Genomic DNA, 27799 nt, shown 5'->3' with positions numbered 1-27799 from the left:
TTCAGGAGTGGTGTGGGACCCGCAGCAAGGGACCCCCGGCTACCGCTCCCACCAGCGCAGACGACTAAGGTCTCTTGCACCAGCTCCCAGGGACATGGCTACCTGAGGGCAAGCAAAATATGCTGAGGGTTCTCAGACCCAAGCTCCACAACCTTAGGGGCTGAGGCACTGGCAAGCAGGGAGAGTGTGCCCAGTTGTTCAAGAAAATAGGGCTCCCATGAGCAGCAGACCTGGCGCCTAACCAGTATTGTGGTGAGCGTCACCTGTCAACGGGGCCAGTGGCGAGGTGACTAGACACAAGAAACGGCCCGAGGCACTCAGGAGTGGAGACCCGCCCAGTCGGGGAGGAGGAGCTGCTGCACAGTGTTTGGTTCCCATGCATTGAGAGGAGAAGCTTGGCCCGGTGGGCACAGCTCCAGCTACAGGAAGAGAAGTTAATCGAACTCTAAGACTGCATTTTTAAAATTTTTTTTTTAATTTTTATTTTTTTTTCTTTTTTAATTTTTTTAAAATATTTTTTGGTATAATTTTTTTATTTTTTATTTTTATTTATTTATTTTTTTGATTATTTTTTTAAATTTTTTTCTTTTTATATTTTCTATTTTTTTCTTTTGTCTTTTCGTTTCTTTTCAATCTCCCTATTCCCCTTTCCTTGAATTCTATCTGTTTACTCTCATTCTCTTTAGTGACTTCTTCCCTTCCCTTCTAATACCTTTCCTCCCAAGCAACACGACGCTATTTATGTAATTTACTAAATATGTATAGGTCAATGTTCCAAGACGTTATATAGTGCTACCAAGACCCTAACTTCCCCCAAATACTCCAGACCATTCTCCTGTTAATATCCCTCGTCAGTAGAGCAACCTTCCAAGGTTGCCAAGAGATACCAACCTCAATACCATCATATCATTTGACCTAAATATAAGTCCCACGACCAAACCACAGATCACTATATTCCATCAGAATCCGTACACAGTTTAGAAAATGAATAAGTCTGCACTAAAGTGCAACAAAACTCATCATCTATAGTCACAGTCTCCCATCACAAAAGAGAGACCCCAGAGACACAAAAAACCAAATAAATTTATAGGAGTAAACAGTAACTCAGCAGTCAAACAGAGCAAGAAGTAACATAAGCAGCATGAAAAAGCAAGGAAGAAAAGGAGTACAAACAATGCAGGACAGCCTAAATATACAGGAGGACCTAGAGGCATCAGAAAAATGGTCACATAAAGAACTCAAGGAATACCTTGGACAGATGGAATGGAATCTTAAAGAGGATATGAGACAGCAAATTCAAACAATGAAAGAACACATTGAAAATGAATTACACAAGCAAATAAAAGAAGCAAATAAGCATCTTTATCAGGAGATGGAGATTATAAAAAAAATCAAACAATAATTCTAGAAATGAAGGAAACTATAAACCAAATTAAAAACTCAAATGAGAGTATCACTAACAGAGTGGAGAAAGTAGAAGCCAGAACGTCAGATAATGAAGACAAAATATATTATCTTGAAAAGAGTCTAGCCAACTCAGGAAGGCTGGTAAAAAATCATGAGAAAAACATCCAAGAGATACGGGATAAAATAAAAAAAAACAAACTTGAGTCATCAGGATAGAGGAAGGTATAGAGGTTCAAACCAAGGGAATGAACAACCTGTTGAATGAAATAATTATAGAAAACTTTCCAGATATAAAAAAGGAAATGGATGTACAAATTGTAGATGCATACAGGACACCGAGCATACAAAATCACAGTAGACCAACGCCAAGATACATTGTTATGAAGATATGCAATATACAGAACAAAGAGAAAATATTAAAAGCTACAAGAGAAAGGAGGCATATTACATTCAGGGGTAAACCAATAAGGTTAACAACGGATTTTTCATCACAGAAGCTGAAAGCGAGAATGGAACAACATATTTCAAAAACTGAAAGACAATGGATGCCAACCAAGAATTTTGTATCCATCAAAATTAAGCTTCAGGTACGACAATGAAATAAAATCTTTCATGGTAAACAAAAGTTAAAAGAATTTGCAGCCAGAAAACCAGCACTGCAAAGCATCTTGAGCAAAACACTACACGAGGAAGAAATGAAAAACAATAACCAAAACCAACAGTGGGAAGTACCTCAGTAAAGCCAGAGAGCGGGGGGAAAGCTAATCATGGAGAAACAAAGCAAATTAAAAAAAAAAAAGATACATAATCAAACATGGCTGGGAGTACAAACTATATATCAATAGTAACTCTAAACGTAAATGGCTTAAACTCACCAATAAAGCGACATAGGCTGGTAACATAGATTAAAAAAAAAAAAACAAATCCAACAATATAACAATATGCTGCCTCCAGGAGACACATTTGATTGGAAAAGACATACACAGGCTGAAGGTGAAAGGTTGGGAAAAAACATACCACGCACACGGTCCTCGTAAGCAAGCAGGGGTGGCCATCCTCATATCGAATAAAATCGACTTCAAGACTAAGTTAATCAAAAGGGATAAGGAAGGACATTATATACTGTTAAAAGGAACCATTCACCAACAAGACATAACAATTACCAATATTTATGCACCAAATAATGGTGCTGCGACGTTCATAAAACAAACTCTCCTCAAGTTCAAGGATCAAATAGATCACAACACAATAATTATGGGTGACTTCAACACTCCTCTCTCACCATTGGACAGATCTTCCAAACAAAAGTTGAATAAAGAAACTATAGAACTCAATATCACAATCAATAACCTAGACTTAACTGACATATATAGAATATATCAACCATCATCAAGTGGATATACTTTTTTCTCAGTAGCACATGGATCCTTCTCAAAAATAGACCATATATTATGTCATAGGCCAACCCTCAGTAAATATAAAGGGGTGGAGATAATACCATGCATTTTATCTGATCATAATGGAATGAAACTGGAAATCAATGATAAAAGAAGGAAGGAAAAATCATACATCTCATGAAAAATGAACAATATATTACTGAATGATCAATGGGTTACAGAAGACAAAAGGAGGAAATCAAAAAATTCTTAGAGACAAATGAAAATACAGACACAACATATCGGAATCTATGGGACACAATGAAAGCAATTTTAAGAGGGAAATTCATTGCCTGGAGGTCATTCCTCAAAAAAAGAAAAAAAAAACAACAAATTAATGAGCTGACACGTCATCTCAAAAACCTAGAAAAGGAAGAGCAAAACAACAGCAAATATAGCAGAAGGCAAGAAATATTTAAAATCAGAGCGGAAAACAACCGAACTGAAACAAAAGAAACTATTGAAAAAAATTGACAAAACTAAAAGTTGGTTCTTTGAAAAAATAAATAAGATCGACAGACCCTTAGCCATGCTAACAAAGAGAAGAAGAGAGAGACTCAAATTACTAACATACGGGATGAAAAAGGAAATATCACAACAGATGCTACAGAAATACATAAGACATTTAGAAATTATTTTGAAACCCTATATTCCAATAAAATAGAAGATAGTGAAGACAACGATAAATTTCTTAAGTCATATGATTTGCCCAGACTGAATCAGGAGGATACACACAATTTGAACAGACCAATATCAATGGATGAAATAGAAGAAGCAATCAAAGGACTACCAACCAAGAAAAGCCCAGGACCAGACGGGTATACAGCAGAGTTTTACAAAACCTTTAAAGAAGAATTAAAACCAATACTTTTCAAGTTATTTCAGGAAATAGAAAAAGAGGGAGCACTTCCAAATTCATTCTAGGAGGCCAACATCACCCTGATTCCGAAACCAGACAAAGACACCTCAAAGAAAGAAAACTACAGACCAATATCTCTAATGAACCTAGATGTAAAAATCCTCAATAAAATTATGGCGAATCAGATACAAAAACACATCAAAAAAATTGTGCACCATGATCAAGTAGGATTCATCCCTGGGATGCAAGGATGGTTCAATATACGGAAATCAATAAATGTTATTCACCACATCAATAGACTTAAATATAAGAACTATATGATCATCTCGATAGATGCAGAAAAAGCATTCCACAAAGTACAGCATTCTTTTATGTTCAAAACACAAGAAAAACTAGGGATAACAGGAACTTACCTCAACATTGTAAAAGCTATCTATGCTAAGCCTCAGGTTAGCATCATTCTGAATGGAGAAAAATTGAAGGCATTCCCTCTAAAATCTGGAACAAGACAGGGATGCCCTCTCTCACCACTTCTATTCAATATAGTCCTCGAAACACTGGCCAGAGCAATTAGACAGACAAAAGAAATTAAAGGCATAAAAATAGGAAAAGAAGAACTTAAATTATCAATATTTGCAGGTGACATGATTCTATACCTAGAAGACCCAAAAGGGTCTACAAAGAAACTACTAGAACTAATAAATGAATTCAGCAAAGTGGCAGGATATAAAATCAACATGCATAAATCAAAGGCATTCCTGTATATCAGCGACTAAACTTCTGAAATGGAAATAAGGAAAAACACCCCATTCACAATATCCTCAAAAAAAAATAAAATACTTGGGAATCAACCTAACAAAAGAGGTGAAAGATTTATACAATGAAAACTACAGAACCCTAAGGAGAGAAATAGAAGAAGATCTTAGAAGATGGAAAAATATACCCTGTTCATGGATAGGCAGAACTAACATCATCAAAATGGCGATATTACCAAAAGTTCTCTATAGGTTCAATGCAATGCCAATCAAAATCCCAACGGCATTTCTTGTAGAAATAGATAAAGCAATTATAAAATTCATATGGAAAAATAAAAAACCCAGAATAGCAAAAGCAAATCTAAGCAGGAAGTGTGAATCAGGCGGTATAGCGATACCAGATTTCAAACTATACTACAGAGCAATAGTAACAAAAACAGCATGGTACTGGTACCAAAACAGGCGGGTGGACCAATGGTACAGAATAGAGGACACAGAGACTAATCCACAAAGTTACAACTATCTTATATTTGATAAAGGGGCTAAAAGCATGCAATGGAGGAAGGATAGCATCTTCAACAAATGGTGCTGGGAAAACTGGAAATCCATAGGCAACAAAATGAAACTGAATCCCCTTCTCTCGCCATGCACAAAAGTTAACTCAAAATAGATCAAGGAGCTTGATATCAAATCAGAGACTCTGCATCTGATAGAAGAAAAAGTTGGCTCTGATCTACATATTGTGGGGTCGGGCTCCAAATTTCTTAATAGGACACCCATAGCACAAGAGTTAATAACAAGAATCAACAAATGGGACTTACTTAAACTAAAAAGTTTTTTCTCAGCAAGAGAAACAATAAGAGAGGTAAATAGGAAGCCTACATCCTGGGAACAAATTTTTACTCCTCACACTTCAGATAGAGCCCTAATATTCAGAGTATACAAAGAACTCAAAAAATTAAACAATAAGATAACAAATAACCCAATCAACAAATGGGCCAAGGACCTGAACAGACACTTCTCAGAGGAGGACATACAATCAATCAACAAGTACATGAATAAATGCTCACCATCTCTAGCAGTCAGAGAAATGCAAATCAAAACCACCCTAATATACCATCTCACTCCAGTAAGATTGGCAGCCATTATGAAGTCAAACAACAACAAGTGCTGGTGAGGATGTGGGGAAAAGGGTACTCTTGTACATTGCTGGTGGGACTGCAAATTGGTGAGACCAATTTGGAAAGCAGTATGCAGATTCCTTGGAAAGCTGGGAATGGAACCACTATTTGATCCAGCTATTCCCCTTCTTGGACTATTCCCTAAAGACCTTAAAAGAGCGTACTATAGGGACACTGCTACAACAATGTTCATAGCAGCACCATTCACAATAGCTAGACTGTGGAACCAACCTAGATGCCCTTCAATAGATGAATGGATAAAAAAAATGTGGCATTTATAAACAATGGAGTATTACTCTGCACTAAAAAATGACAAAATCATGGAATTTGCAGGGAAATGGATGGCACTAGAGCAGATTATGCTAAGTGAAGCTAGCCAATCCCTAAAAAAACAAATGCCAAATGTAATCTTTGATATAAGGAGAGCAACTAAGAACAGAATAGAGAGGAAGAGCATGAGAAGAAGATCACCACTAAACAGGGATGAGAGTGGGGAGGGAAAGAGAGAGAGAAGGGAAATTGCATGGTAAAGGAAGGAGACCCTCATTGTTATACAAAATTACATATAAGAGGAAGTGAGGGGAAAAGGGAAAAAAACAAGAGGGAGAAATGAATTACAGTAGATGGGGTAGGGAGAGAAGATGGGAGGGGAGGGGAGGGGAGGAGAGGGAAGGGGAGGGGAGGGGGGATAGTAGAGGATAGGAAAGGCAGCAGAATACAACAGACATTAGTATGGCAGTAGTTTAAAAAGTGGATGTGTAACCAATGTGAATCTGCAATATGTATATAGGGTAAAAATGGGAGTTCATAATCTGCTTGAATCAAATGTATGAAATATGATATGTCAAGAACTTTATAATGTTTTGAACAACTAATAAAAAAAAGCAAAAAAAAAGAGACATATTTGTTTGTTTTTATTTTTAATTTTGAGTCAGGGTCTCCCTAGGTTACTTAGGGCCTTGATAAATAGCTGAGGCTGGCCTTGACCTTAGTATCTCAGTCTCTTGACGTTCTGTCTCAGTCTCTGGAGTCACTGGGATTAAAGGCATGCACCACCATGCCCAATAAGAATAATGTTTTTAACGAGTAATTTTACTCTTTTACTTTTGGTGCGGTGAAGAGACAGAAAAACTAAGTGAATTTCAGGCAGGAAGCCAACCTTCTTTCACTTCCTTATCTCTCAAGAAATTCTTCTGATATATCATGTCTTAGTGAAATTCTCTACCAGGTTCATCTTGCACATGAATTTGTTTTATATTGATCTTTACAAAACTATATACATTTTAAAATAACAACTGTCATGCGAATTTATTTAACGAAGTTTAAGTCTGCAATCTGAATATGAGAAAACTATTTTAGACAATTAAGATTTCTCCCTTTACTCTTTGAATCTGAACAAATATACAAATACTGAACACAACACAGGTTCAGAATTGACCATTTAAACTCTAGCAAGTTAGAAGTCGGTAACAGCACCAATGGAGTGGCAAAGTCACTAGCAATTATGGAGAAGAGGAAAATTTAAATATGTTTTTGCATGGACTTAATCACAATTGTAATACATTAATACTGCAGATTTATTTTTCTAAGCATTTGAAGTCAGCAAGCACTTACATAGTACTTCCTTCCAGTGAGTGCTGCCAACTGCATCCCTCATGTCACCCTCTCCTAAAGTGCAGTGAGAGTAAAAGTGTAACAAATGCAATTTTTATTCCAATACAAGTAAGCCACATTTTTGATCTGGAAAATGATTTAAAGTGATGTATCAAGAAAAAATTTACAGTAATCATTTGTGACAGGATCCTCTTTTGTAAGACATCATTGTTTATATATATATATATATATATATATATATATATAAATTTTTTTCTGCACTTAGTCATGTGGGCAATCTTTCATCTCTCTATACTATTCTGAGTGAGAAAGACATATCTCCCTCATTGACACTAACAGTTTTCTTTAAAACAATATTAATTTTTTAGTTGTATTTGGATACAATACCTTTATTTTATTTTTATTTGGTGCTGAGGATTGAACCCAGGATCTCATGTATGCTAGGCGAGCTCTCTATTGTTGAGCCCCAGCTCCTACACTAACAGTTTATGCCTCAGCTCCTACACTAACAGTTTATCTGCCATTTTTTTAACTGCATATGCATTATTTATGACTTTAAAGAGCAATTTAATTGTTTATACGGCAACACAAGACACTAAATATATGTGAAGAATACCAATAATAAGGAACTTTTAGAGATATAAAAGTTGAAATGCTATTATTTTCCAAGAAAATATCCTAAATTTGTTATAAACTCCAAAAGCATTTGAATGACTTTGCAAATCTAACCACAATAGATGCATTTAACTAATCCTTTGTTTGCTTTCAGTGATTTTTGATTTGAATAACAACATAATGGATGCCCATCCTGTAAAAGTATCTGTCATGGGAGTTTTATAACATGAATTATTTATTTATTCATTTATTTTTTTGCATTACAATTCTTAATACACCTTTATACCACAATTTATCATATCTCTGTATATAATGTGTGTTGACACCAAATTCACATCTTCATACATAACATGAATTATTTTAATTAAAATTTTAAAATATTTGTATTTGATGAATAAATAATAAAATTTAGACATTGGGGCTTCAGAAAATTGTGCATTTTAGGATATGTCTTTTAGATATCTTCAAAGAGAAGCTAAAGCATTATGTTCTCCATTAAATTATAAAGTGTGTATATTACCAAAGTATTCTATTTTTAACCACAGTTAGAATACCCATTCACTTCCTAAATAGTTAAACAATCCAATCTCCACTACTCTACTTAAAAAGCTAATTCTAATTGTTCTGCATATAATTAGGAAAATAAATCTTGTTTCATGAATTTTGTAATTATTTAAAAGATAAATGTCAGTGTTTTTTATTTATTCAAATAACAAACACTAGTCTTCAGAAGTGCAGTTGACAAGAAATAGAATAAAGAAGATTAGTAGGAATTAAATAACGTAAGGATTTGAAAAAAGTAGCCAACAATTTTCATTCAAAATTCAGTGAACAGCAGCCATTTTTCTTCATAATTTTGTAGGAATAGCAGGTGAACTGTTCTAAAATTTGGGTTGTGTGGAAATGTATGAGTCAAGATATCCAGGAATGTAAACTTTTCCATGATAGACCTTCAAGCTGTCTTTGTCACCTTAGGAGCAATTATACTACAGAAAAACCCTGGCAAAATTCCAAAAAATGTCATTAATTAGTAGTGATATATTTATACAACCATCCAAGGAAAAGGAATCTTTGTAAGTAGTTTTTGAAGCCCTGTTTACAAAATTAATTGAAAGGGGCTCACATTGCTTTTCTTTGTGACAACTTGGCTAAAATAATACTTGCTGACTTTTCCAAGTAATAAAATGCCAAAAGAAATATAACTTCCTTATCATGTTGCCCAAGATGAGTCAAGTTGAAAATGACCAATACATGGCCTAATCTTATGAAGGATACTTGGAACCTAACAGCAGATATTAATTACATTACCATTTGATTTATAACATTAAAAATTAAAATGTCCTATATAGTTGTGATTAGCGATATGCTTCCTGGTATGACAGATCTTTTTTTTTTCTTTTTTGGTACCAGGGATTGAACTCAGGGGCACTCAATCACTGAGCCATATAGCCAGCCCTATTTTGTATTTTATTTAGAGTCAGGGCCCCACTGAGTTGCTTAGTGCCTTGCTTTTGCTGAAGCTAGCTTTGAACTCTCGATCCTTCTGCCTGAGCTGGGATTTCAGTTGTGCCCCACTGAGCCTGGCATAACAGATCTTTCTTGAAAGTTCAGTTGCTGTTCCATATTTGATTATGTGCATAAGCAGAATTCATGTGTGGATCATTTGGGTCTTCAAAGAAGTTATGATTATTAATAGCAATACATTTTCCAGGCTGTTCAGTCTAGTCATGGATAATTATAACAATGGGCTGTGCATTTGCACTTATAGTAGTAATTTTTGCATCTTTTTCTCTAGCCTACTTCTAAGTATAGAACTATAATTTCTCAAACTTAATTGTTTGGCAAAATGTACAATTATATTATCAATCAAAACTGTCAAATACAGGGAATTGTGGACTCAGACTTATCACTACCTCCCAAGGCCAATTAAATCTGTCACCTCTGAAAGCTGTAATTTAACTGCTGGTGTAGAAAACACAAGAGAGCAACAAGCTGGAGAGAAATTGACCTTGCCTGACCCTTGGGTCAGAGAATGCACCACTTGCTATGCAACTTCTAATCTTCCCAAACTTCCAAAGGGCGATTATAAATAATTTGTTATTTTATTCCACCAGTCTTTTAAAAATGAAAATCATATCCAGGCATGTCAAATTATGGTTTATAATAAAATAAGGTTGTTGATATGCATTCATTAGGATGAATGTACATATTTAGCCTTCTCCATTATAATAAAGATAGTTAAAAAATAACTTTGTTATAATTACAAAATTCTCATAATTTCATTAGATCATTCATTTATCTTACATTTCCCCCTTAGTTCTGCATATTCTATTCTGATTTTAAAAATCATTGTATAGATTAAATATTTACTGCAAAGTGAAATTCTCCAAAACCACATTGGGAAAATGTTCTAGAGTAAGGATGTAAACCTAGGACTTTGACATCTAACTATTGTTTTTCTTACTTTAACATGCTGGTTTTAATATGTGTTTGAATATCTTTGAGATTGTAGATATGCAGATAAACAGTGCTATGTTTTGGAGTAAAGTCATTTAGCAAAGATTAGAGTGTAAGTCTACAGGTTTGAAGAAGCATTTTTATGTCTCTCCATTCAAAGACAGTTTATCACTTAAGACTTGGTGAGTTGTACTGGCTTCATGCATATCACATTCTCTCTGATGACATTCAGCTTTCTCAGCCATCTATCCTGAATGACAAACATCAAATAGCCCTTACAGGGTAACCCTTTCTTAAAACATGTATTCCATATTTCTGTAATTTTACAATTTAAATAGTAATAAAACCACATATATCTCATTATGTATTTTATGATCATCTTTATTTATTTAAGATTATAAGTTTAAAACTATTACTTTAGTTGTTTTAATAACCATGTGAGGCAAACAAGCTAGAAGACATCAGCTCAATTTTACAGACAAAAGTAGAAATACTGTTCACTTATTTTTTCTTTTTTTATTTTTAATGTGGTACTGAAGAAGGAGCCCAGGGCCTCACACATATTAGTCAAGGGTTGTACCACTGAGCTATAGTCCAGCCTTGTTCCTTTATTTAGTAAGACAGTTCTGCAATGTAAAACACAAACTTCTATACCTATTACTGTTTTTCCACGACTTTGCATACATCATTTTAAAATAATCTGTTTTCATAGTGCTCTCCTATATGAGTAACACTTAGAATATCTGTTTCTGGCAGGTTAAACTCTAGAACAAAACAACCTAATTAATTGCCTCATAATCTGGCACATCTTCAGGCATTCCTATACCTCTTACTCAATTTTCCCAGATAAGTTTAAGGGTCCCAAGAGTCAACACTGCAGCAAATCTGATTTCAAAGGACCAAGGAACATAATGGCTAAGCACATTTCCAGTTTAACTGGGCTCTGACACATCCTCACCAACTGCTTAGATGGTAAGCTGAGGCAACTGAGAGGGAATAAAAGAAAACCCCATATAGGGGTAGACACTGATGAAAACACAAACAGTATTAGAGCGACTTTTTTTCAGAATTAGCATTCCCAGAAGGCTTGTTGTTTATCTACTACATCATTACTAGGAAGACAAAGGTCAATACTTCCGGAGAACACAATATGCAAAGAAAAGATCCAATTGAGCTGCCTGTTGAGAGCTTGAAATGTCAAACTGTGGTAATTTAATCCATGCCAAACTAAGAAAATGGTTCCCTTCTACCTTATCTGGTTTTTAAGGAGGAGGCAGATCATCACGGAAACCTAGAAGTGATTGGAAAGTGATTGGAAAGACAAAGTGATTGGGAGTGATTGGAAAGACAAAGTTACAGATGATACAGGAAGCAAACAATCTGTCACTATGTTCTTCATAGAAAACACCCAATTTTCTTGGTAAATTCTTGTTTTCTATACCGCATGGAGCTAAAGAATATTATATGTAGCAAGATTAGAGCCTGGGTGACCAAATTCTCATAAGAACAGGGCTTCCTCAGATAACATGCATAGGTGCTGAAAGTGAAGGGTCTATGAACACTCTAAAATTCCAAGAAAATTTTTGAATATATACACGTTTAGGGTGAAGTGTCCTTTCTTTCTCAAATTCTGAGCTAGAGAAAATAACTTAAGTCTGTGACAGGCTACAATAGAAAAGTTCCCAGACACACTTAAGAGTCAAGGCAAGTCTGAGAACTTACAAAGCTGTCACTGAGATGGTGGAACATGGACCCACAGTAGAGAAAAATGAGCACTTGGTTTTGGGGATTTCTCCCTAAGTATTTCAAGTCATTTCAAAACAAAGGCTCTGGTGACCCCCAGATTCAAGGATGTTACTGGGCTTGGTCCATTATAGCAAAAAATCTTAGGGAGGCTTACGTATATATTTGGGATATTCATTCATCAACATTAAACCCTAGGATAGAAGATGTGAGGAAGCAGGACTCCTTCCTCCATGAAATGTGTTGATTTCACAGGCCAAGGTGGCCAATGTGGACAATGATGGGATTTTATTTGGAACTGGGCTGTGATGAGAGGTGTCGGCCATGATAATAACCTAATCCTTTCCTTCCAGTTTCTGAAGATACTGCAGAATATAATCTTTTCTGAACATACTTGATAACAATTCCATAAAACAAAAACATATGCTTCCAATGCACTGCTTTCAGATATTCTGGGTTTAGTTCAGCTGGAGGATGTGCTGATTTCTGTGTTCACCACCATAACTGGGGTGAGCTCTTCTCCTTGAAGCCAACTCTATTCTTGGTAGCATGACAGTTCACAGAGAGGTGGACATGGTTCAAGAACCAGAAGATCTGCTAGAAATACTTACCTGGAATGGAATAGCATGAATGAGGTCTTTCAGGCAAAAGACACCAAACCTCCCAAGGAGCTCCTCAATCCCTGTGTTGCCTGTCAAGGGGATGGTATCATTCTTGACCTTCCCCTCTCCATGTTTCAAGATAAATTTTTGGGAGGAATTCAGATTTGGAAGTCCCCGGGTCATATAAGTTTTATTATTTGTAGCATTTTTTGGTTCTAGGGGGTGACTTTGACAAAAAACCACTGAAGATTTTCTTCTAAAGAAGTTTGGCAATTTTCTCTGCATTAGTCAACTCACCCCATCAACCCTTTGGATACATATAAAAAAGGCCAAGGAATGTTTTTCAGGAACTTCCAAAGCATGTCATTTCACTTCTAGTCAGGAATCACATAGGAAGATTCCAATTGCTTAAATGTGAACTTTTTCTCCTTTCTTCATCATTTCTGTCAAAAGTACCTGCTTTGCCTAAGTAGCTTTGAGAGTCTATAAGACTTCCAACTTTTTACGAGATATTCTGGAATCAAAAGGATCTTTTCTATTTGCCTAATAAGGAAAATTAAGATCAGGAATAATAATATCTAGGAACAAATGCTCAATGATTTCCAAAATAGTTAAATTCTCTGTACTTCTGGAAACACTGATTCCTTCCAATTCCTGAGCATTGTGCTTGTCTTGAAACCTGTGGTTTCTCACTCCAGTCTTCAAAATGGAGCCCTAATATTTACTTGTATCCAATGCCTTAAAAATTCATGAACGTCATGGTGCCTGGATGCACACCCTTTCACAGTTTTTATAGCCTATGCCATTTCCAAAAGCCATCTATTTCCTTTTAAGCTACATATACACACACACACACTCACAAAACACTTTCATTTGAATGTATCTGCTTTTGCGTTAGAAATAAATTTAAGTATGTTGACCGGCAAACTCAAGTACATTTTTTAGTATGTCTTGGAGAATAAATGACCATAAAAATAAATAAAAAATGTAGTATAAATCATGAAATTTTCTGAGGGTAAAATACAATAGTTCAGGATGAAAATCTTAAAATTAGATATTTAGTGTGTTCCAAGTAGACCCAAGGCTTTGAAAAACAATTAAAAGCCAAGAACATATTATTAACTAGTCATATATTGTTAACTAGATAATAAGGAATGCTAATAAAATATGAAGAAGGTTGTCTCATTAAATTATAACAAAATAACAAAAATATGTAGCAAAATGAATTTTCTTCATGGAAAATGTCTTACAAATATCTAGATAAATATCTTGATCCTCCAAAAGATGATGCAAATATTTTGTTTTAATTTATGACAAAGAACAAAATATTCTTATAGACTAAACTAAATTATTCTTTATAGATTAAATTTTAATGCTGTAAACTAAAAATGTTAAGTCATTAAATGCCTGGTATCCATCTGTGTACATAACATATGAATATGTATCCAGTAATTTTCTTTCCTACCTTTAGTAATAGGTTACTCCTTCAGATCAATAGAGCAAAAAATAGTAAATGGAGTAGCTCAAATATATTCATCCTATATTTTCTTTTATAATTGGATAAGTACTTTGATGAATTTTTAGGTAGTATCAATTCTGAATTATGCTAATGATGAACTACCTATGTATATACACCTCTTTATTGTTATTACTATCATTATTATTTTGGTGTATTCCTTGTAATTCAAATTAAACTCACACCTACTGCTGTCAGATTTAAGCACTGATGAATAATCAACTAGATATTCATCAAGTACCTATTATGTGACATTCTCTATTTTTGTTGCCGAGGAAATAAAGGTGAAAAACAATGATGACAAAGCCAAACTCCCAAACTCACACAGCTAAGAACTGGTAGTAGAGATAAGTATTAAGTAATAATCAAGTAAAGTGAATTTTGTACTGTGGCAAGTGCTCTGAATGGAAATGAATGGCCATAGAAGTGCTAACAATAGGTGAAAAGCAACATGGTAGGGAAAGCCTGTGAGGAGATGCACAACGAACAGACATAGACACAGGGTACAAGCAGGCAGACAGGATGGAGCAGAGAGAGTGAGGTGAAATTGTGAAGAAGAGGTGCAGAAGTGAAGGGTCCGCTCCTCCCTGCCTGGTAGTTTATTAACTCAAAGAACACATACCTCCCATTACTATGACTATATTCTAATGAATATTTCTTTAACCTTGAGTGCTAGCTGAGATAAGGTCCATGTGAGAATAAACATGGGGCCCTTATTCTCCAGGGGCATTACTGTGGAAACCAGATAGTGCCTGCCTAGTTACCTTATTACCTCAGAGGGAGATGGCTGGGCATCCTAGGCCCGGGAAGCAGGGTAAACTTGTGAAGGACATTGCTATGACAGCCAGGCACCCTGTGGTTTTTCACAGGAGTTTCCCAGTAGCCACATATATCCTAGCGGCCAAGAATTCTGTGTCTTTGCACAGAAACTTCCTAGTCACCAAGTATGTCACAGTCACGAAGTTTGTAGACCCCAATCCCAAATACAGCACTCTCACAATAGGGGATTTAAATTAATCAAAAACCTCTTAGAAGGGGCCTGATGACGAGTTAATGAAATTGAGATTGATGGTTGATGGAAAACAATGAATAGGGTAAGGAGAGGGATTCAGGCCAAGTCTCTTGCAGTTATTATGCATGAGGCATGAAGAGAGATAAATTAGCTCAGAGTGGTTGTAATAGATAGAAATGGAAGGAGCATGATGGAAAATGAACATGTGAAGCATATCTTTATTGGTTATGCTAAAAGTAATCGGAAATTAGGACAGATGATAAATATGAAAATTAAATGTTTACACTGGCTTCAGTGATTAAAGTGTTTGAGTATGAAAGGATTAGGTAGGGAAGGGAGATGTGAGAGTACCAGACATTAAGTTAATTGCAAACACGTAGGGGAGAGACAATGTGACCAGAGGTAGTGGGCAACTATTGAAATGTACATTGACTCAAGATATAGTTCAGAATAAAAATTATCATGCCCACAGATAAGACAAATCTGGAGGTGTAAAGGAACAATATACAAAGTCCTCATATTTCTGACTTGCACAACTAGAGGGAAGATGGAGACTTAACTGAATCAGAGACTGGACCATGGTGACTTCTTAAGTCTTGAGGGAGCTTCTGTTGTTCCTTGCTTTCTATATGTAAAGTAATAAATCGATTTTTATGTTACTTGTTGCATAGAAGTGTGTCCTGTCTCCCTGAACTCAGACACATGGGTAACCAGTGCACACAGAACCTGTTTTACAGTCAGTTATAAGAATATGATTTGAGATTCCTCAAGTGCTTTTCCCAGCTCTCTTTGTGTTTCAGTGATGGTGTGTGACAGACAGAGGGTGCTTCAGAATAAGTCACATGAGTAGAGACCCCACTGATTCAACCTGAAAAGTAAAGAAAAAAATAAACTGTTATAATTACAAGATATACATTATGAATAAGAACATTTTGATTTAATCTTTTTTTTTTCTTTTGCAATGGTGAGAATGAATAAAAAGATGGAGAAACACGAGATTTAAAAACTGCCCTCACAACTTTAACTAGTGCAACTTGACTGTTATAGGTTTGAACTACCATTGAATGACTTTTTACTAAACAACTACCACCAAATAAATCCCTCTTATTCATGAAAAGATAAGTAGTGCTCTTGAGGCATGCAATGTTTCAGTGCCATAGTATGTCATCACTGTGGTATACTTTTGAAAGTACACATTAACTATAGCAACTACATTTTCTTATTAAAATTAAAATCTCTATATTCTAAATACTATATAATTTTCTGTTAGGTATTTCTGAATTTCAATTGTTTGTTTGTTTTGTTTTGTACTGGAGATTGAACCCAGGGACACTTAAACACTGAGCCACAACCTAATTCTTTTTTAAAATTTTGTGTTTTAAGACAGGGTCTTACTAAGTTCGTTAGGGCCTCTCTAAGTTGCTAATGCTGGCTTTGAACTTGATTTCCTCCAGCCTAAGTCTCCCTAGCTGCTTGGATTACAAGTGTGTGCCACCACATCCAGCCTGTATTTCAGTTTTGTCCTCTTTCTTTCATTTCTTACATTCTAATAAGTTTCATTTTAACAATGCTTAACTTGATATTCTGCTGTGTTTTGAATTTCAGGAGGGTCCATGTTTATTGACTTTTTACTAAAGGATCAAACATAACATTACTTAATATTGTTCTATTTCTAAAGTAGTAATACAAATTGCAAGTAAATATAATTGCTTATTTCTGTAGACATTTATTTATTTCCTATTATGGAATAAGTGGACTATTCAGTTTTTTTTTCAAAATTGATTTTCCCAAACCTTTTAAAAATTGATAGAGTATCATTTTCTTGCTGCTTGGGTGCTACAAAAGCAGTTTCCTTTACTGTTTACAATGAAATGATTTGGATTTTATTATCTGCTTCATATCATCACCTATAAACAAAAAAATCCCCAAATTTATAAATTATTCCAAGTTCAATTGATATTTAATAATCTATAGAAAGTGAAACTCAGAAACAATTATAAAATGTTAAAGTAATAATAAGTTAAGCTGATTAAGCCTTATTTAATAAAGAAAAATTACCACATAAAATTAATTTTTCAAATTGAAGTATAACAAATGTGTTTTTATTAATGAGGAAAATATCAATTTGTTAATTATTGTATCCCCAGCAGCTAGTTTCATTAATGGTAAATTAGAGTAAGAACCCAGTTATAATAATGAAATAATATGTAACTGTGGCTGGCATCTTCAACAGGGAAGACACATCTCTAGGAAACCATCCTTTAATTGTTTATCCCTTTCATTGATATTAAACCATGAAAAAACTCTTCCTTATTAAGTGTTTCTCATTTACAAATAATGTTGCCTAATCAGCCTTTAAGTGGAAGAAAATATTCCCATATGACTTAAATATTAAGGTGATTTAATTTTAATTTATTACTTCTTTTATGGTCATGGCTTATATAGTCTACTTATGCTTCTTGAAATGCATAAGAGAAGCACTAACTTAGAAGAGATGTAATTTTGCATCTTTTTAGGAAATTGAAAAATATTTTGTAGTAGCTGAAGCTCTAGTCCCATTTTTTGTGAATTCTCCATAAAGCCTTTTTAAAAAATTCCTTATAAGGCTAATATGTATGGAAAGTAGTCACTTCTTAGTATTTTGATTTTATAAGTGTTGAAAGCAGTTACTTTTCCCTATCTTACTAATGTCCTAGGTTTTTGCATACTTAAGTTTTTTTTTTTAAGTGAAAGTTGAAAGGAAAATTCAAGAAACAGAGAAAAAATAAATCAGATTTACTTTTATCTCTCTATTTTCCTTCTACATTTATTTCGTGCAACAAATCCATTTCTCAAGAGTTGATAATAACGTTTGAATTAACCAGCGTCCCTCTTATCAATTTAAGAAAATAATAGAAGCTTCTGTGTTTTTATTAGTTTTTACTATTTAAAGTTTTTCTTTTCTAGAATCATCAGGCTTCTCTTCCCAAGAAAAATAAGCAAGTCATTAATTAGTATAAATGGTGGTTACCCTGAAAATGCACAAGCTTCTAATATGCAATCAAAGCCAGCCATCATAAAATACAACCTATAATCAGGGCAGAGACATTGTAGACACTGTGCATAGCAACTAAGAGATAAGTATAGAAGAAATTTCTCAAGCAACAATAAACTGAGATTGTAGAGCATAAACTATTTTTTATGAAGCCAATCCAGTTATAGCAACACAATCAATGCCACCATATTATTTAGGTGATAAACAATCTTCAGAGTAGAATAGGTAAGGAGCATTCAACCATTTCCAAAGATATCCATAAGTCTTGTGCGTTCACCCCAGGGTGTTTGATAACAGCAGGAAACTTATTTGAGAAATGGTTCATCTCCTTGCTTTTCAGCTCTCACCAATATAAAATAGTACTTGAAATTATGTGTTTCTCTTCTGAAGCTTATTGTCGCCTGTATTTTCCTTCTACAATTTGATTTTAACTGCAAGAAGAGTTGCCTTTTTTAAAAATTGAAGCAGATATAAAAAATATTATAGAGAACTAAAGCATCAAATTTATGAACTGAGTTCTATGAATTCTTTTTTTGCTTCTTTGAATAATAATAAGAAAAAGAAGAGTTCAGTATAAATAACAAAACCTACTAATTTATATCCATCCACTTACCATTCATGTTCCTTCTATATTTCATATGCCCACTGTGACATCTAATTTTTTATATAGATATCTTGTTGATAATTTTCATCTTTATTGTTGACCAGCAACATAATATTCAAAACTGTTTAGTTGGGTAAAAGCTGAAGGCACTAGATATTTTAAAATTTCTGATATTAATTCTTGCATTGGACAATAGGATAAAAAAAGACAAAGGCCAATTATCCATGGGTGAGAAAAGCATGTCAGAATCTTCACCAAAAAAAAAAAAAAAAAACAAATGCACTAAATCTTTTAGTACCTCATGAACAAATTAAACTGTGAGAAAGTGCAGAAATATTTCAGGGTTTTTTGTTGTTGCTATAATTTGGGGGGGGGGTTGTTTGTTTGTTGTTGTTTGCCTTATTCTAAGTGTTTGGCTTGTTGACAAATCTGTTCATTGCCAAGGCCATTAGTACCAGTTTTATGATTGAGGGCCCCCTTATTGTTTTTCTCATCTCTTTTTTTTCTCAAAAGATGTTCATGGAGAAATTATGTAAAAATTGCAATGAATTTACCTCCTAACACTTTTCTCCATACCTCCTAGATTACCTATGATAGCTTCATTCACTGTCATGGGGAATATTTTCTCTTAATGTCACCAACACAGACTCAGCAACAAATCCCCTATTGTGGCACATCACATACAAGAAAAAGTGTAATAAATATTCTGTACTTCACCTGTTGACCAGACTGCTCACCTGACCTCTTGTTTAACTTCAATTTCATTTTATAATTCTTACATTACTCCTGCTGTGTTCACTAATCAGTGCTCCACATAGTATTTTATCACATATTCAGTTGTTCTACCTGCCTGTCTTCACTATGAAATATTCAAGGATTCCATCCACTACACTTACTGATTCTGAAATGTATACCTTATTTCTACTCCTAGGCTTCACATCGTGTGCACTCTGTTGTGTTAATACACAACACTTGATTTGTTGACACTTCTGATCTACCTCCTGGAACTCATATTTAATTCTTGGTGAAATTTCCCAAACATCCAACCTTTTCTCTGAGTGTTTCTTTAATTTGATTTATACAACAGAAATCTGGTTTTACCCTGAGAATACTGGTGTTCCTGAAGTCCTGTTAGAGACAGTCCCTCTCCTCACCCTTCCCTGGTACTCTTCCCACTGGGCCTTCAAGTTAGAACCATAATTTTTGCCATTTCTCTTTTAAATCATTTTCCTCCTGCCTCCTCAGCTCTCAGCCTTAAATTTCATTTTATTAGACTGTATCAGCATGGCATTTCATTATTGTTGTCTTTTAGTGACATTGAATTTTTTTCTTTTTCTATGGCAATTTCAAATGACAGTTTATACCCTACCCACTTGAACTTTGGCTCTAATTTTGGTGATGTCTATATGAACCTGGAAAATGTTTCAACATGCTAGTTTTTTGATCTTTATGTCAAAATTTATTTTTGTTTTGAAATTTTATCCATGTTTACTCCTATGGATGGTCATTTATTAGTTTTTCCTTATTGTTTACTGGTGGTGTATGTTTTGTTTAAAGTTACCAATTCCTCTATGGTCTTAATTTCAGGCCTTCACTTCCTGTCCATCAGGTTCTTTATTTTGAGCTCATTTCTTCTAGGGCACTGCCCCACAAAGTTCTGCAATCCAGTGTCTTTTTCTGACAAGCTATTCCTTCTCCTTCACCCTCTAGATGATCTTACTCCATTCCTTGCTTGAAATAAATGTGTCCAATATTACCTTTTCTTCTCCTTGTTTGATTTTATTCAGTTGATGAAACTACTATGTATGCATTTATTTGTCATCTAATTGAACTAAAAAAAAATTTCATAACCACAAAGTGCTCTCGGTGCTGTTAGAGAACCTTGCATTCTGCCTTAGACTCTTCAGGTATTCACACTCCAGACTCCTTGATACCTTTCCTCTCCTCTCAAACTTATTTTCCTGTTTTCAATTTTAGCTGATATATTGATTCTTACTTCTCTGAGTCAAGCAATCAGAAGAAGAACCCCACAAACTTCCCGACCCTAGATGAATCTGCAAACCACATACCTGCACGTGACCACAGACAAACCATGGAGGCTCTTCCATAGATCCAACTCCTCCTTTCAGACACATATTCTACCACCTCTTGCCTGACTTAGGTCATTTACCCAAGAATTCTACCCTGCTTTCCTCATATTAAATTAATTTCCTTATATTAAATTTCCCCACTCTATTTCATTTTCTTTCAACTTATCAGATGTACACATTATGATATGTGTAACTAGATGCAAGAAATACTATATTTTCTGTTCTTTTCTCTTTCAGAAAAAAAGGAAATGTTATATTGATTAAATGGGTAAATGTCATATTGATTAAGTTGGAGCCACATCCCCAACCCATTTTTGTATTTTTTTTTCTTTTTTTAGAGTCAGGGTTGCTTAGTACCTTGCTAAGTTCCCAGGCTGGCTTTGAACTCACAATCCTCCAGCCTTAGCTCCCTGAATCACTGGGATTACAGACATGCACAACCACACCCAGCTATTTTAATCAGACCTTTACAAATGATATAAAATTATAAATCTAGATTCTCCAAATTTTCATATATGCTTTGGTGGCTTCTCTCTTGCCTTGTCTTTGTGAAGACATCATTTTTGCCTTGTCTATCAAACTTGGTCTCCAGTGTGCCTCCTTGACATTCTAATGCACACTGATCTTCTTTTCTGAAACATAATATTTGTATGCATCAAAGTGCTCCATAAGAATAAATGGTAGTTAATGGTCAGAGAGTATTCCTCCTTAAACCTGAGTGCTGGCAGTTAATAAGAACTATGTCCATGTTCTATCTAGGCATTTCCTAGTCCACAAAAATGTTCTAAAGGAGAAAAATATGACAATCCAATATATTTTGGAGGATATTCCACTTGAGTATAAATTAACTGTCTTGTGTTGAAACTTCCTTTTATTCTTAATGAACAGATAGATTAAAAAGCACTCAATTTTTCACAGAGAGTTTGTGTTTCATCCTATTCTACTGGAGTTTCTGATTCATATGCCATTAATTCCCTTTCTTTTTTGCCATCCAAACAAATGCAAAACAAAGACTGGATTTATTTTACTTCTGTATTCTTATTTAATGTTTTTTTTAAATTCCTATACTAGTTTTTAAGTCCTTAAAACAGCCCCATGTAATATTTTCATGAGTGATTATAGGTTTTAACACTCATTATAATATTATTTTATCTAATTTTTAGTTCCAAAATTATGATTATTGTTCTATTTATAGGGTACTTACTTAATCTGTTTATAAGAAAAACAATATTCCAAAAAGACATTTCTATTTTAACTAGCACCCATGAAGCTTCCCACTATAACAAGTCAATAAAATATGACCACTATATCACAAAAATATATAGTCATATATAATTGAAACAGTCTTTCCATTCCTGCTGGCTTCTCCCCTGTCTCTAGTTTTAGTTTAATACCTGAAGCTCAGAGGAGAAAACAGTCTTTTGATCATTTCATAAGCCATAATCACTTGCGGAAGAACTGATCCCTGAACTCAGGTCTTAGCAGGTAAAGAGAAAAAGCCATTCTATTCATTTTATAAAGTGTAAAAAATATCATAAATTTATGCACTTTTTCCTTTTACTGCAATTTCATACATAATATGCTAGTAATTTCTGTGGGAAGGGTACACTTTATGGAGTGGAAGATTTTATTTTATTTTATTTTTTATTTTCCCATAATGTTCTTTCTATTACTAACCTCTGATGTTATTAAATCCCACTGTGGTATTTTTCCTGCAATAGAACCTATGAAAAGTACAATTCTGCAGAAATTTCATTAAAAACAGTCCGTGAACTGCTTCTGACTTATTCCTGCACAAACTGTATTCCTCTCCTCTTCCCTGCTCAGGACTCGCACCTGTGGTTGCATTTGAGGAAAGAAATGGGATTTGCCCTTTGCTAGGATGTAAGGAGGGCATTTCTTCTTTTCAAGAAGCTAAAAGTCTAAATCTATTTTACACAAGTTTGTACTAATACAGGTCACTAGTAAAAATGGTTTTAAAGTATTTTATGACTGTGGAAAGAAATCAACAACTTTTTAATTAAAAATAATAGACCTGTCTCATGATCATAATGTTATACACGAACTTAAGAAAAAGAACACGTGGTTACTATCTACTCACTTTTGTAAAAAGGATGAATTTAGTATAGAACATATTTGTACTTCTTTTAAAAGTACCTTCTTCACAAAAAGAACTTTGCAGATTATTTTTTAACTTATACAGGAAATATGCTTCCAAAATCAAAATATTTATCTTCCTCTAAATTACCCTTATGCTTTTCTATTATAACTAGGAGTTGAAGTTTTTATAAATCTAAATTAAGGATATGCAAATGTCCTGCTCAAGTTAAGTGATAATTTTCTTCCATGATATCCTTGATTATGATTTATTTTTGTGAGGACTCCCAATATCAAATTCTGCTTGGTTTCCCCACGGAACTAATTGTTTGCCAATCACCCAGGCTCTTGGGCACTCATATGCCACAGCTTATGGTGCAGGACCAGTTAGAGTTCTTGCCTTCCAAAAATTGTGCTCGTCCCATTCACTTATTGTTTTAATATTTTTTTACTTTGGGATGGATCTTTATTTATTTATTTTTATGTGGTGCTGAGTATCAAATTCAGTGCCTCACACATGCTAGGCAAGTGCTCTACCACTGAGCTACAACCCCAGCTCTCCCATTCACTTTTAAAGTCTCAAGTTTATAGAAATAGACAAACAGTAGTTGCCAGGAATGCTGAGAATGGTAGGAAATTCGGTCTAGTCCTAAAATGACCATGTAAGTATCCTCTAGAAAACAGTTTTGTAACTTATGTGATAGTGGTCACTTTAATCTATATTTGTGTCATACACACACATACACACACACACACATTTATACATGTATATAGATTTGAAATGCTGTTTTAACATTTAAGCATTAATTGAAGAGGATGTAAATTGCCTCCTTATTGTCAATTATTTTATTTCCTTGAAAAAAACATGCAGTCAAACAGGCCCTACTTTGTTCACAACTTCATGAGCTATGTAGATTCCAATAAGAGATGGTATAAATTAATTTTATTTGATTTTCAGTAAGCTCTTTCAAAAATAATACTAAATATGACTTCACCTTGAATCTGGCAGTGCAGAAAATGCCATCTAATTAAAAAATTAGGTAAGTATATAATAATAGTACACAGTTGATAATTGCAGGAAGTGAGGCTATTTGCCAATTTTAGAAGTCACTGAAATCAACATCATTTAAGTATGAAATCAGAACATATTTAAGAAAAGCAAAAGTGTTTCTACACTGATGTATTATTTTCTTGTTGTGACTATAACAAATTGCCAGAAACCTAATGGGTTAAAACAAATGTATTATAGTTATGGAGGTAAAAAGTTCAAAATGAGACTAAAGAGACCAAAAATCATAGAAAATTGGAGGGGGGATTAATCTAGGAAGTCTCTACCATAATGAATGCATTGCTATTCTTAGATCAGGTGTGGGCTGGTTATTATAGGACTGGGTTCTTTCTTTTATAACTATTCATAAAACTTTATTCATTCAAAAGCCTGATAATCCCTTTTGTCCACTACCACACACACCACCTTAAATCTTCTTGTGATTTTTTTTGCCCCCAACTTTATTGATAGTCAGTTTTCAACTAAAAATTGTATATATTTGTAAGGTGTACAACTTGATAATTTGATATATGTAGACATTGTAAAATATTAACCACAATCAAGCTAAGTAACATCTTAACTTCATATATTTACCTATGTGTTAAGAACACTTAAGATCTATCTTCTAAGTAAACTACAAGTATGTAATATTGTTGAATATAGTCACATTGTTTTATATTAGCTCTCTATAGCTTATCTTACCCACTGAAATGCTGTACTCCTTAGCCACCCTCTCCACATATTCTACTCCTCCCAATCCCTGTCACTCACCAATTCTACTCTCTAATTCTACAAATCTGACTTTTGTTTTTTCAATGCTGGGGATTGAATCTAGGATCTCGCAGATGCTAGGCAAATGTTGTACCACTAAGCTACATCCCAACCCTGAATTCGACATTTTTAGAATCCACATGTAAGTGAGATCATGCAATATGTGCCTTCCTGCATCTCATTTGACTTAGCAATATTGTCCCAGCTTATATTCCCACTAACAGTCTACAAGGGCTCCTTTTTCTCTGGCGTTCTCTCAAACTGTTGCTATCTTTCATTTTTCTGATAACAGCCATTCCATCAGGTGTAAGGTGGTATTTCTTTGGATTTGGGTAGCATTTCCTGATGATTAGTGAGACTAAATTTTCTTCAAACATCCGTCAGTCATTTGTATGTCTCATTTTGAGAAATGTGTGTTCAAATCCTTTGTCCAATTTGTAATATCTTTTCTTTTCTTATTTTTTTTGTTAGTTGCTCAAGACAATACAATGATCTTTACATATCATACATTTGATTCAAATGGGGTATGAATTCTCATTTTTCCACGTGTACAGATTTCAGGATCACATTGGTTTTACAGCCACGTATATTGCTAGTGTCTGTTGTATTCTGCCGCCCTCTCTATCCCCCCTCCCCTCCCCTCCCATCATCTCTCTCTACCCAACCTACTGTGACAGATTTCTCTCTCTCTTTTTTCCCTTCCCCCTCACACCATATATGTATTTTGTATAACAATGAGGGTCTCCTTCCGTCTTCCATGCAATTCCCCTTCTCCCTCCCATTCCCTCCCATCTCTCTTCCCTGTTTAGTGGTAATCTTCTTCTCATGCTCTTCCTCCCTACTCTGTTGAGTCACCCACCCCCTTATATCAGAGAAGACATTCAGCATTTGTTTTTTAGGGATTGGCTAACTTCACTTAGCATAATCTGCTCCAATGCCATCCATTTCCCTGCAAATGCCATGATCTTGTTATTTTTTAGTGCTGAGTGATATTGCACTGTGTGTAAATGCCACATTTTTTATCCATTCATCAACAATTTGAATATAGACTCATCTTTCCTCTCCTCTTACTCCCCTTCTTTTTCTTCTTTTATCCTTCTTCCTCTTCCTTGTTGTCTCCTCCTCCTCCTCCTCCTCCTCCTCCTCCTCCTCCTCCTTCTTCTTCTTCTTCTTCTGTTCTTCTGCCTTCTGCCACATGAAAATGAAGCTCAAAGAAACTTGCCACATGCTAGACCCTTGATCTCTGACTTCTCAAGGTGAAAATTGTGGGAAATAAGTGTCTATTTATTAGAAATTACTGAATCTCATGTGTTCTATTAAAATACCACAAAATAGATGAAAATAATTGACATTTCTTAGCTTAGTGCCTTCCCTATATTCTTTACTTTCCCTCCTTCCTCTTCTGTCTTTAAATATCCCTCTATGGCCCTCTATAAGGACACTTGTGATTACATTTTGTCCTACCCAGATAATCCAGGAAACCCTTCTGTTATAACTAGAAAGACCCCAAAGCCTCATTTGTTCAGAGGTGGGGATTTTAGGAAATAATTGGATTATGAACACTCACCTTGCTGATGACAGAATAGACATCTGGGAAGTGGAGCAGATATGGAGGAAGAAGGTCACTGGGAGCTACCTTGGAAGAATTCACCTTCACCATGGCCTCTTCATGTTCCTCTTGTTCTGTTTTCAGGCTGCCATAAGATGAGTAGCTTTCTTTCTTCATGATTATCCACCATGATGTTCTGCTTGACCAATGGAGCTGACTGGTCTGAAATGTCATAAACTATGAATCAAAAAAAAAAAGCCTTTCCTCCTCTATGTTGTTCTTATCAGGTATTTTGGGCATAGAGATGGAAGATTGACTAATACATCTTCCTTTCCCAAGATCCTTAACTTGATCAAATATTTGATAAATCTTTTTGCCTATAAAACAATATGCACTATTTCATTGATTAGAACCCAAATATTTGTTCAGTCTACTATAATTTTTTTGGGGGGTGGCTTCACAGAATGCTAAAATTCTTCAACCTACAATATCTTTAACAAATTATTTTAGGAACAGAGTTAGCACCGTCAAATTAAGTGCCCATCTAACCATATGTAGGAAACCATAGACTTCCTGTGGAGCACGAAGCAGAGATGCACATATGGCCATTTCCCACCCAGATTAGTCCATTCTCACACTTTAAACTCAGATTCTGATATCTAAATATAGGGAGCCATATGCCTTGCTGGATATGCTGTGAGCATGCTTAAAAATCTTATGTATCTCAAAGCATAAATATAATTCATTGCATTAAAAAATCTCTTTCTAGATTAAGTTAACTTTCAAAAAATAAGTATTTTGCTGTAAATTATCCCCTTGGCTGTGTATCTTGGCACTATTGTACTCTCATCTCTTTCTATGCATCACATTAAATATTTTGATCATTTCAATACATTCACCTTGTCTCTATAACTAGATTTAAAATTTTGTAAGGAATAGAATCTAATACTGCATTTCATATTTATTTTGTAGCTGAAATAGCCTGTATGCCTTCTTGAAGACAGAGCTTAGAGATTACTCCATTGGTCTGAGAGAGCCATCTCCTATATTAGATTTCAAAGCATATGGTTCAATAAGTACCATGTGAAATCTGCCTTCCCCCATTCCTGATATCCCCCTAAGTGTTCATGAACCTTTTGGGAAGATATTTGAGATCAGCATTGCCCAAGTATTTTTTGGAGAATAACAATTCATGCGAAGCAAGTATTTTATAATCCCAGACAACGTGTAAACAAAAGGACAATGCAATGGCTTTTTATGAAAAAAAAAACCACACAAAATGTAGTTAATGCACATTTTTATTTTGTTTTAATTTCAACATTATGATTATCCAAGAGTGATGATAGTCAATATAAACCAGTAAGTCTTATTAGCCCATGTATGTTCTGATGGGTCATTTGATCATACCA

The 27799-nt window shown here is 34.7% G+C and overlaps 1 pseudogene; it reads right to left on the bottom strand.

Annotated features, from left to right (window-relative positions):
* Positions 1-12525: 12525 nt before the first annotated feature.
* LOC124083740 (large ribosomal subunit protein uL30-like 1) lies at positions 12526-26567 on the bottom strand (annotated as a pseudogene).
* Between the last annotated feature and the right edge of the window lie 1232 nt (positions 26568-27799).

Source organism: Marmota monax, unplaced genomic scaffold (genome assembly GCF_021218885.2).
Source record: "Marmota monax isolate L192 unplaced genomic scaffold, Marmota_monax_Labrador192_F-V1.1 WCK01_AAM20220418_F8-fsc00016, whole genome shotgun sequence".
NCBI lineage: Eukaryota > Metazoa > Chordata > Mammalia > Rodentia > Sciuridae > Marmota > Marmota monax.
This window is presented reverse-complemented; position numbering and strand designations above follow the sequence as displayed.